Source organism: Phoca vitulina, unplaced genomic scaffold (genome assembly GCF_004348235.1).
Source record: "Phoca vitulina isolate PV1807 unplaced genomic scaffold, GSC_HSeal_1.0 scaffold10, whole genome shotgun sequence".
Lineage (NCBI taxonomy): Eukaryota > Metazoa > Chordata > Mammalia > Carnivora > Phocidae > Phoca > Phoca vitulina.
In genome coordinates this window covers 44,899,909-44,912,215 of record NW_022589713.1, presented here as the reverse complement: position 1 = coordinate 44,912,215, position 12,307 = coordinate 44,899,909, and positions in this window count along the sequence as shown.

Here is a 12,307-nt window from a genome sequence, read left to right as displayed (position 1 = left end):
ACCCACAAGGCAAACACTACTTCTGATGGCTCCCTCTTCTGGGGCCTACCCTGGGTCTAGCACCCCTGGCACACGTTTATTAGAGGGTCAGGGACTCCTCCAAGGCCTTCCTGGCTCCTCGCTGCCCATCTTGCAGCCTGCTCGCCGGCACCACTGTGGCTCTCGTAGCTGTGTCTTCCCGTGGGCAGGGCTGTCCTGCGTGTTCCCCACCGGCTCTCCTCCTCCGTCCTGGCGGCCAGGACAGAGCTGTGGGTGGGACTGCAGTGTCCCAGGCTGGGCGACCTGCTGGCGTTTGAGGAAGTCTGCGGCCAGTTTCCCTTCCTCCGGCCGGGAGCCTGCAGCACCCCTTCCTCATCTCTACCCCACAGCCACCTGTCCCAGGGCCCACCCAGCGGGGCCAGCTGCTTCAGCCTCCCTTTGCCTGCTTGAGCCCCCCCTCCTGCTTCTCTGAGTGCTCCTCTCTGGGATCCTGCCAAGACGCTCTCTCTTCCAGTCACACAGTCTTCCTGGACAACCTCATCCACTGCCCTGTTATCCTCATCAGCTGTCCTGTCTTCCTGGACAACCTCGCCCACTGCTCATCAGTGACCACCTCTGTGCTCTGATTCCCCATCTTTGTCTCCAGCCAGGGCCTGAGTAACCTCCAGTGCCCATCTGTGTCCTTCATACCTCTTGCCCTTTACCCCATTGACAATTCTCCTCCATCTGGAAGCCAGAGAGCTCTTTCCAAAGTGCGAACTGCCCACCTAAACCCTCCAGGGTTTCTCCTCACTGTGAGTTTCAGTCCCAGGCTTGTGAACATGGCCTTGGCATGATCCCACCCCTTTGGACATCCCAACCTGTTCTAACCAGCCCCCCCACCCCACCCCAAGTGCATGTGTGGGCTGCTTTTCCCTTCCCACCTCACCAGGCTGGCGGGCCTGGCTTTGATTTCACTTCCTTGAAGCTAACGAGCCAGCTTCCACTGTCCCATAGGAGCTGGAAGCAGACGGGACTGTGACTCGCAGCCCAGCAAGTGCCACGCTGGTGCCAGTTCCCTGGCCTCCCAAATTCCAGAACGATGTGCATGGTGGACCCAGATGGACGCTTGCACACAAAGGAGGCTGCATGACGAGAGAGGAACCGTGAGCTTGAGGAACACACCATTTTATAGCCAGCAGTGAGCAAGCCTGCTCAATGGCCCCGAGGGAGACATTACCTCATCCCTCAGGCTGCAAACACCACCCTGAGAAATGGGCCAAGGAAAGGGCAGCTCCGAGAGATGGCGGAGCACAGCAACCTTCCCACTCGGGCCCCACCTCTGTGGACCTCGGATGAGGCCCCTCAGGTTCTGCCCTGGGGACCTTCTCCTCCCTGGACCCCTGTTCTTCCCTCCCCAGTGCTCCCATGCTGTGCTGTCTTGGGCCGATCTCCATCCCTCATTTTCACAGCCCCTTTGGCTTCACCCTTTGTCTGAGCTGTTCCTAGTGAAGGTAACGGAATACACCAGCACCAAAGATGCCACTTGGGTATATCCATTATTTTGAGCTGCAAGCCCTCAAGAAATAGCAAATACAGGGGGAGGTTTTTCTGAACTCTTCCTATCTGCCTCAAGACAGAGCCTCCAAAAGGAGCTTGGTTGTCACAGATCTTCCCCCCAGGAGTTTCAAGAACCAGGGAGCATTGATGTTTGTCACGAGAGAAGGAACTAGAAGTCCCCACCACACCTAGGCACACTTGGTCACAAACCAACATACCTCCCATCTGTTCTTCTAAGGACCTGTTCATCTTTCCTACAAATCATTTACTCTCTAAGAAGAACATCCTCCCCACACTTTCCCTACGAGGCTGGTATTTAAGCCTGAATTCTAATCCACCCTGAGGAGGCACTTATTTTTCTCTACGTACCTCCCATGTATATATAACACGTACGTGTTAATAACCTTTTTGTGTTTCTTTTGGCAATCTGTCTTTATGACAACAGCCTCAGCCTAGAACTTAGAAGGGTAGAGGGAAAGTTATTTTTCCTCCCTGACAGTTTCTGGTGACCCAGACAGGACCTCTGAGATGCCTTACAGATGAGAGTCTGGGAACACAGGCAAAAGCCAGTGAAGGATAAGAATTATTTGTCTTCCCCACACTTGCTTGTAAGTCCTTGTCGCCCTCCGTTTCTCTTCCAGTTGAGCCAGTAACTGCCTACCGTAGCCTGGTTTCTGTTGGGTGGAGGGGTAAGGGGTGCTGGGCAGGCTTCCAGGCAAGAGAGGCCGTGGGGATGGTGGGGACAGCTTGGCAGTGATGTGCACAGACACACAAGGCAGGGGAGAACTGGAGACTTGGTTTGAATAAAGCTCTGTGGGAGGGACACAGCAAAGGGAAATGAGGATACGATTATGCCTTGAAGGCCAGGCCAGTGTGTTCCCACTTTACACTACAGGCTGAGGGGGCACTGGGGGTAAGCACAGCAAACCTTTACTCTGCACAGCAGATGTGCTAGGCAGTGAGCTAAGTCCTCTGTGCATGTGAACTCACATAACCCAGTGACCCCAGAAGCACCTGTGACACAGACAGTTGAGGACACTGAGGGGAGGAAAGGTGATGGGACTTGCTCAAGACCACACAGCTTATACGTGGCAGAGCCAGAATTTGAATTTAGCCTTTCAGTTTCCTGGTCTATGCCATGCATTCTTGGTGTGTGTGTGTGTGTGTGTGTGTGTGTGTGTGTGAGATTGTTTCCCAGGGGGCGACAATTGATTCTTGTGCTTTGTGTCTACTGTGCAGATACACACACATAAACAGATAACGTATCTATGTTGTAGAAATTTCATGACAGGTGATTAAGAATATAATGTTTAAAAAGACCTCCGTGGAGGATGATAATGGAAAAAAGGTTGAGAAACCGTTGTCTCTGCTCTTAATCAGACCACAGAACTGTGTCTCGTGCTTAAAACCTGGGGTCAGGGCTTAATAGGACAAGAGTGACATCTTCAGAAAAATACACCGATGGTTGAGTGGACATGAGGGAAAGCTGCTGGGATACAAGGGAAGGAGCAGAGGCATGTCAGGTGCTTCTCCGTGCCAGGCACTGGGCTAGGGTACATCGCCTATAAGGTCTCCTTTTGATCTTCACCTTCACGCTTTCAGATGAGGAGATGAGGAGACAGGAGCAACAGGTCCTCGGCCACCAGCTGGAAAAGGGCCGGGGCAGGACTTGAACTCCCTGATTCTGAATGTAGGCAGGGAGAAGGCCATGGAGGGGGTGGACAAAAGGAGAGAGAGGGTGATTTGGCTAATGGAGAGTGCACAGAATCGGTGAAAGATTGGGCTGATTTAGGAACAAGCAAGGAGCCAGGGACCATTTTGCTACCAACAAATCAGTACAATTATACCAGAAGGTTTCAGAAGCAGAAGGAGGTTCCTCATTCTTCTTCTTCCCCAAAAGAGAAGAAGTACCAGACGTAGAAAATTAAGAAGTTAGAAAGGAGTAAAGTTAGACAAAGTAAATACTAATTACTTGTTCCCTCTGCCCTAATGTTTACATTTTAACACCACTGGTTGCAATTTCTTAGGCTTGTTTCATAATTTCTGCTCAACAGGGACAAAAAACATTCCTCTTTGGTACACAGGTAATGACCTAGCAAAGAGCTCCAGGAGCATTTTGGATAAAATATTTTTAGGCATCATTAAGTTATTTTCTTGGAAATATTAAAAAATTCCACTTTGCTTCCTCCAAACATGGTGTGTGTTCCCAATCATGTAGGACTTACTAACGGAGAATAATAGAAAATGAACAAATGAACTGCCAACTGGAGTTATAAAAATATTTCCATTTTAGCCCTTTGAACTACATAAGGAATTCAAATTAATTCCTAGAATGTCTTTATATTGCTTTCTAATGTTCTGGAGGGTCTGCTTTAGGAAAAAAATATATATATAATAGCTGTCTTTCACAAGCAATGCCCTTAAAGCAGTTTTTTCTATTGCTGCCTTAGAGATGATCTAGTGCTCAATACCCAGGGGCAATAAAGTAGAGCTCCTGGGTCCCCATCATTGAGGAGCTCTTGAAAATAAGCTGTTGGGGCTCCTGGGTGGCTCAGTTGGTTAAGCGTCTGCCTTCGGCTCAGGTCATGATCCCAGGGTCCTGGGATCGAGTCCCGAGTCAGGTTCCTTGCTCAGCGGGGAGTCTGCTTCTCCTTCTCCCTCTGTTGCTCTCCCTGCTTGTGCTTGCTCTCTCCATCAAATAAATAAATAAAATCTTTAAAAAAAAAAAAGCTGTCAGGTCCGCCAGTTGCCTGTGTATATGCTCACCTACAGGATAACCTTGTATGCGGCATCAGTAACTATAGCAGTGACAGACAAACTCACGTGTCCAGGAGGATCTTCTTTATTTCGAACACTGTCATTCAAAACATAACAAAAACTTCATAGTGAAGTACAAATGTAGAGGGGCAAATCCAGTGGTAGGCTTGCACTAGTTTGCACGACTGCGTCAGCTCCCCTTGACCCTAAGAAATGGATGCCAGGGTGTTATGAGGTCCTATTGTGCTTTGGGGGCTGGAGTGGATACTGTTTAATGTAAGACTGTAATTGGACCACAAAACAGAAGGTGGATTTGGCATCCGGTGCTTCCAGATTAGCTCCTGATGAACTTCCTTGGTTGGATGGACTTGAACCAAGATTTTAGGCACCTCAGGTACACTTTGTAATCCTTCAGGACCAATAATGTCACCTGAAGTGACTGAAATTTGTTTCAAAGGTACGTAATAAGGTACAAAGATAGAAAAGGCTGTGAAAGAAATCTTTGGCCATCTAATTTCTTAGCATGCGGAGCATCTGAAACGGCAGCACTTGTCATTGCAAACTTGGACACCGTGAAATTATGGCTGTGGCCACAGGTAAATACAGGCAAACCAGATTGCAGAGTTTCTGCACAACAATCATCTTGTTGTTACAGTGAGATGCTTTCTTCTTAGGTACTTTTATAGGCTTTTACTCTTATAGCAAAAAAAAAAAATCTTGTTATAATAGATCGATCTGTATTTTATTCAGAGCCAGCTTCGAATCTCAATTCTAAAACAGAATATCAATATTTATTTCGGTTTGAACCAGCTGCCCAAAGAATCAGTTCTGAGTAAATCCCAGTTACATTTCGATCCACCTTTGTAGGTAACGAAGGCTTGGGCTCGCATGCGGCTGCTGAGGACATCTCTGACTGTTTGCTATCCTGTAGACATGCTGATGGGTCCTCAAGGGACAGCTGCAAGAAGGGCATGCTTGGTGGCCAGGGAGCGATGGTGAGTCATTTTACTCAGTTGGTACACTTCTTCGTGATGGAATCTGCAGTAACACTTCAGCTTAAAAAGAGCCACATGCTGACGCCAGGCTTCCTTCAAAGGCTTCAACATTCTACTTGGTGACTAGACCTCAGGCTGTTTCAGTACCATGAGCACTTTGACTTCTGACAAATTTGGAATATCCTCAAATCTGAATTGGCCACAAGGAGGCATATCTTTCAACACTGTGAGTGGATTAGATGGAAAATTCACTTAAAAATCCCCTTTTCAAAAATGTTTTTCGATCAATGACCAAGATTTTGTAAACCTCCGATATCAAGTCAATTTAACTTGCTTGCAAAAGAGGCCAAAGAGGTATATTTCCTCAAAGCCAGTACATGTCCTGCAGCTTAAGTGTATGTCTGGGCTCTTGTAAAGAAGCCAACATTGGGTGAAATCGTATATCCAGCAATGTAACTATAATTCCTGGATTATGACATTTCTCCATATGGAGCATTTAAGACGCGGATTAGGCAACATTTTTTATATTCCAAAGCTCACGTGTGTGTGTGTGTGTGTGTGTGTGTGTGTGTGTGTGATGATTAGTGCGCTTTTGTATTTATTTATTTATTTTTAAAGATTTTATTTATTTGTCAGAGAGAGCACAAGCAGGGGGATCAGAAGGCAGAGGGAGAAGCAGGCTCCCCGCTGAGCAAGGAGTCCGAGGCGGGACTCAATCCCAGGACCCTGGGATCATGACCTGAGCTGAAGGCAGTCACTTAACAGACTGAGCCACCCAGGCGTCCTTAGTACGCTTTTTTAAAGTAAATGAAATCCATCTGTGATTCATATGTGAAAATGTGTCTGTCCAAGAAAGATAAATACTTGTATGATTTCATTTATGTGTGGAATCTAAAAATATCAAACTCAGAGAAACAGAGAGTAGAATGGTGTTTACCAGGGGTTAAGGGGTGAGGAAAATGGGGCGATGTGGGCCAGAGGGTACAAACTTTCAATTATAAGATGAATAAGTTCATCCACAGCATGGTGACTGTAGTTAACAATACTGTGTCATATACTTGAAAGTTGCTTCTTAATGTTCCATCATAACAACAACAACAAAATGGTAATTACGTGAGGCAAAGGATGTATCACCTAACCTTACTGTGGTAAACATTTTGCAATATATGTGTATCGAATCATCACATTGTACGCCTTAGATTTATACTATGTTGTATGTCAATAACACTATAAAGCCGGAAAAAATACTGGAAATTTTTAAATTTTATTATTTTATTTTTTAAAGAGTTTATTTATTTGAGAGAGTGAGAGACAGCATGCGGGAGAGAGCACAGCAGGGGGAGCAGCAGAGGGAGAGGGAGAAGCAGGCTCGACCCAGGACCCTGGGATCATGACCTGAGCCAAAGGCAGATGCTTAACAGGCTGAGCCACCCAGGCGTCCCTGGAAATTTTTTTTAAAAAGAAAATATGGGGGCGCCTGGGTGGCTCAGTTGTTTGGTCGTCTGCCTTCAGCTTGGGTCATGATTCTGGAGTCCCGGGATCAAGGCCCGCGTTCGGGCTTTCTGCTCAGTGGGGACTCCGCTTCTCCCTCTGCCCCACACCCCACTCGTGCTCACTCTCTCTCTTAAATGAATAAATAAAATCTTTTTTAAAAAAAGGAAAGAAAAGAAAAGAATATGTGTGTCGTTCTCCAGGAGTCTCCCTTGCATTGAATTATTTCTCAATCTCAGTAGGTGGAGGCAGAAGTCTTAAAGGCTCATTGCAAACTAAAGCAAAAGTGCCCCTTTATTCCCAAACAAGTAATCATTTGCACGTTAACTGTTCAGCAGTCTTTAGTAAGCCCTGTTGTCTGCATTACACTTTTGTTCACAGGCCATGCATCATCTGCCTGACTCAGCTCGCTCATTCACTTGTCAGGTATTTATTGATGCCATAGCTCATTCTCAGGGCTGGTTGTGTGCACCACAAAGATGAACGGGGCAGCCTTCCACTGTCCGAGGCTGCAAAAAGAGACAGCTCAGGGAATGTTACGTAACAGGTAGGGATCAGAATGCAGGAATGCTCTGTCTTGCCTCTGCCCAACCAGCTCTTTTGTTTCCCTCCCCATCCTGGCTCCACCTCTCCATAGCACTCCCAGGGTCAGGAGCATCTGGCTGGGCTGCCCATCAGCAGACACGGCCCAGCCTCAGGGACAACTTTTGTCTGCAGGACTCTTCCCAGTTTACTGGTTTCATTCAAAGCTCATGGCTTTGTGTCCCAAAGCATCTGCCACAGCTGCATTTCCCAGGAAGGAGTGGTATGTGTGGGTGACACTGCGAGGTTTTGGATGACGATTTTATATAGAACCTGCAGACCTACAATTATCTGGAGTCACGTTGTGCTGGTTAAAAGGCGGACCCTGCCACTTTCAAGCTGTGTGGCCTTGAACAAGTTATTTCTCTGAGCCTACTTGCCTTCCTGTGAAAGTCAAGATAATAAAACCCACGTGGCAGGGTGGCATGAGGATTGGCAACAACACAGGTCAAGTACCTCACACGGTGCCTGGAACATGGTGGGCCTTCAGCAAATCAAGGATTATTCAAAGCAAGAAGGTCCCAAATGGGGTCATGAGTACTAGAAATCTGAATGCTGGGGACACGTGGAGGAAGGAATAATCTCTTCCTAAGAGGGCTTGGTGAATGTGTGCCCCTCGTGAGGACACACCAGCAGACGGACCGAGCTGTACAGAGGGTCAGAGGGTTAAAGGCCTCACACCGGGGAAGCCGTTCAATGTGCCCCTTCTCCTGGGGTCTCCAGGGCTTAGGATTTCTGAGTGACAGTGACTCTTCTACTTCGAACTCTCAGACAGTCTTCTCCAGGTCCTCCCCCAAATGACCTTTGTACTGTGCTTAGAGAAAAATTAAAATCCAAGTGTTATGGACTGAATGTTTGCGTCCCCCCATAATTCATGTTACAGCCCTAACCTCTAATGTGACTGTATTTGGAGATATGATCTTTAAGGAGGTAATTAAGGTTCAGTGAGTTCATAAGAGTGGGGCCCGGATCCAACAGGACCAGTGTCCATACAAGAAGGGGAAGAGACACCAGGGATGTGCATGTCGAAGACAGGCCATGCAAGGGCACAGCACGAAGGTTACCATTGACACCAGAGAAACGAACCCCGCCAACACCTTGATCTGGGATTTCCAGCCTCCAGAAATGTAAGAAATAAATTCCGTTGATTGAGCCACCCAGTCTATGGTATTTTGTTCTCGCAGCCGTAGCAAACAAATACCCCCAGTTTGATGTCAGTCCGAATGGAATTCTTTCTCAGTGTTTGCAGACTGAAGACTGTGAGCAACAGTGAGGAGCCAGAGGAATGAGGGAGCATCTCCGTAAGGGGCAGTTGGGAAGGACATAGAGGATCTGGGCTCCTGAGGGATGAGGCTCAGGAGGGATGCAGGAGACAGGGTCAGTTCTGGGTCAGAGGCTGTGAGGACACAGAGGCATTCAGTGACGGGTATCTTATAAAATTCTGCCTGGGAGGTTGGGGGTGGGGGATTGGAGTTGGCTGAGAGACTTAACTGGTAAAGAGGCAGGGATTACTGATGCTGGTCAGGGATGATGGGTGTTTTGGTAATTTTGCAGTTGTGGGGTGGTCTTGTCTGAGCATCTGTGATGTTTGGGGGGAACTTCTTGGTCAGGCCACTGACAGGCGAGTTTTCCTTCTCTTTTCTTATATGAGGGATTCCCACATGGTACAGCCCACAGAATGGGAACGATGCACAGGCCAGCCACGACGTGCATGGGCAGCTCAGACACGGTTTACGAAGCATGCCCACAGGCTCCGGTCCCCTTTCAAGTGAGGAGGTTAGAGGAGTAACCTACCTGGGGCCACTTGGCATGTAGGTTGGTGGGTGGGCAGGGAGTCCCCCGAGGTCAGGAATTTCCCTACATGCAGTGTCTGGCTGTTTCTCTTGAGCTTACAGAACACAACACAGATGCCTTCCAGGCACGTTCAAGGTGGGCAACCACAGCTCCTTCCTAAAGGGCTTTCCTCCTGGCTCTGGGAGAGCAGCTGGGGTTGCTGGTGGGTGGAAGCATGTTCGAAATGGAAGTCTTGGCGCTCCCCCTAGTGGTTATCACATGAACTGCGGGCCAAGGCCAGGGCTGAGCCCGTTGAAGGCAGCAAGGTCCCCTCGGTGGCCGTGTGCCAGGCGCGCATAGCCAGGGGCTCATTTGATCCTCAGCCTGTTGACCTGTGAGCTGGGTGTTCGTAGCACATCACAAAAATGAGAAGACGGAACTGAAGCCAGAGTTTATTCAGGAAAAGGGTGCTGAAGCTTGGGCTTTAGACTTCGTCCGGGGAGGGAGCTCCTGGTCTAACACAGACTCCCCTTCCCAGCTGTGAGTTTGTAATGGCTTTTTAGAGGCAGAGCCTGGACGAGGCTGTGGAACCCAGGAGTTGTTTCTGGCTTTACAAAGGGCTTCCCGGTTTCACAAGACATTTCCACATTTGTCATTTCTCGGGGTCCTCACAGAACCCTATAAAGCAGGGTTTACTAATCACCATTTATCGATGTCTGGTAAAAGATGGGCAGGAACTGGGACCTGTCTTCTCTGACACACTGGATCATGTTCTTTCTACCACCTCACACTGGCCCTGACATCCGGTTGCAGTATCTGCAGGTAACAATACAGGTGAAAGCTTAGAGAGAGAGAGAAAAAAAAGATCAGTTACAGTCAGTTCTTTGGGGAGAAAGAACAAGTTGGAAAGATGAATGAGAGCAGATTCCTGGGGAGGGGGGCACTGCAAGAGGGGACGGAGTTCGAGGCTCCTCTCCGGGCCTGATTGTATGTCCCTGGAGGAGGGAATGCCTTGTCATTCCACACAAGTTGCTGTAAGTGCTGGCTGCCCCCCGCCCCCCCCCCCCAGTATGGTTCTAGAGCAGCTCTGGCAGGTGACCAAAGCCTGTGCTGATGGGCCCGTGTCTCCTGGAAGCGGTGGTTTCAATATTACAAGGTCTAGCACTGGCCACGTGTTAGTGATCAAGTACTTGAAATTTGGTTAGTCTCAATTGCTATGTGATACAAATGTAAAATATTTACCAGATTTTTTGAAGACTTAGTATGAAAAAGAATATATGTAATATATAATATATATAATGTAATATAATGTATAATATATATGTGTAATATATATTACATTATATATAATATAATGTAGCATTATATTTGTATAATAATACAATGTAATATAATATGTAGAATATATTATATATGATATATATGCAATAATTTTGTGTTAGTTACCTGTTGTAATACTATTTTGGAGGTATTTGGTTTAAAAAGTATTTATTAAAATTAATTTTAGCTTTTTCTCTTTACTTTTAAAGTCACTACCAGAAAATTTTAAATTACCTATGTGGCTTGCATTATGTTACTACTGGATATCACTGATCTAGAGTTTTGGTCTTGGTGAATTTGCTTATGTGAAAGGTGAAGTAAAATGAGGCCAAGGGTTTTAAAATGGAGCCAGAAAGCCATTAAAGAGATGAGCCATATGTGCGTCCTCTATTCACGTCCTCATCATGTGGAACCGTGAACTTTTGAATTAAGCCAAAGCACAAATACTCCAAGGACTCTGCATGAACACCTGAAGCTTGTTACAATGATGGACTTTTGCTTGGTGATAACCTTAGCAACGAATTATGTTTGGTGAAGATCAGCTTTCTGCCACCAGCACCAGTCACAATTCTTTGTAAACAACATATATAAGCATTCCCTTTTGCTCTGCAAACCTGGGACATTTGCTCCCTACTGGGACACAATTTGGTTGCTGCCTGTACCTCTGTATGCTGAATTGCAATTCTTTGATCCCAAATCAATGCTTTTGCTTAATTATTGCCTCCTGACAGATTTAGGTTGACCCTTAGTAAAAGCAAAATTCAACCAAGTAGATTTGAAGATCTAATTGGCTTTCTGAAGCGACTCTTGAATGGGGCAGCAGGCTGTCCAGCAAACTGAGAGATGCTCTGAGGAGTTGTACAAAGTGGAAGATTTTTATAGGAAGGAGGGTGGGGCAAGAAGTTATTAGGAAAAGAAAAGAAAGATTGTTCCAGGCAAAGTCACCTTAGTTTAGGGATAAGGGCAGAGGGTCTTATCATGCAGATTATGTCATCTTCCTTTGGGGAATGGGGAGCCCAGGTGACAGATTACCTCACTCATGCTGACCAGAAAATTCCTGACTGACCGGTTTAGACTTTATTTCTCAGGGAGCTTGAAACTGCCATTAAGTTAGGTATTAAGCCCTAGTTTGGTGACTTGCCTAGCCTAAGTCCCCATCTTGGGGCTTATGGTTTTCTTTTCTTTCTTTCTTTTTTTTTTAATGATTTTTTTTTAAGATTTATTTATTTAAGAGAAATAGAGCATGCACACATGTGCTTGTGGGGGGGGGGGGGGCAGAGGGCAAGGGAGAGAGAATCTTCAAGCAGGCTCCCTGCTGAGCACGGAGCCTGATGCAGGGCTCTATCCCACGACCCTGAGATCATGACCTGAGCTGAAATCAAGAATCGGACACTCAACTGACTGAGCCACCCAGGTGCCCCGGGCCTGTGGTTTTCTTTTTAACACACTCATGACATATTGGAAGCCCTGGAGATGTCCCACAATGTAGGCCTGCTTGTCTGCTGAAGTATTTAGGGGTGGCTGGTGGGGTTGGGGGAGAGGTGACCTTAAAGTCTTGTCTCTCTGCCAGATGGGCACACTGAAGTGTTCCTCTAGCCAGGAGACAGGGGAGCAGAGAACAGGATGCTCTACTTGGCTGCCCCTCTAGATGGCAAGTTGGTTCTGTATAGAGAACTCCCTGTCCCTCTAAGCTGTATTAGGTTTCCCACACTGTTGACTGTCTCAGTCCATCATTTCCTCTTCACAGAGCTAAGCACACTTCATCACTACCCTCTTGTGTATGGAATGTGTTTAATGTCTGTCTGCTCACTAAACAGGAGCATCATGGGTGCAGGGACTCTGTCCACTGCTGTAAGCAGTACCAACATGGT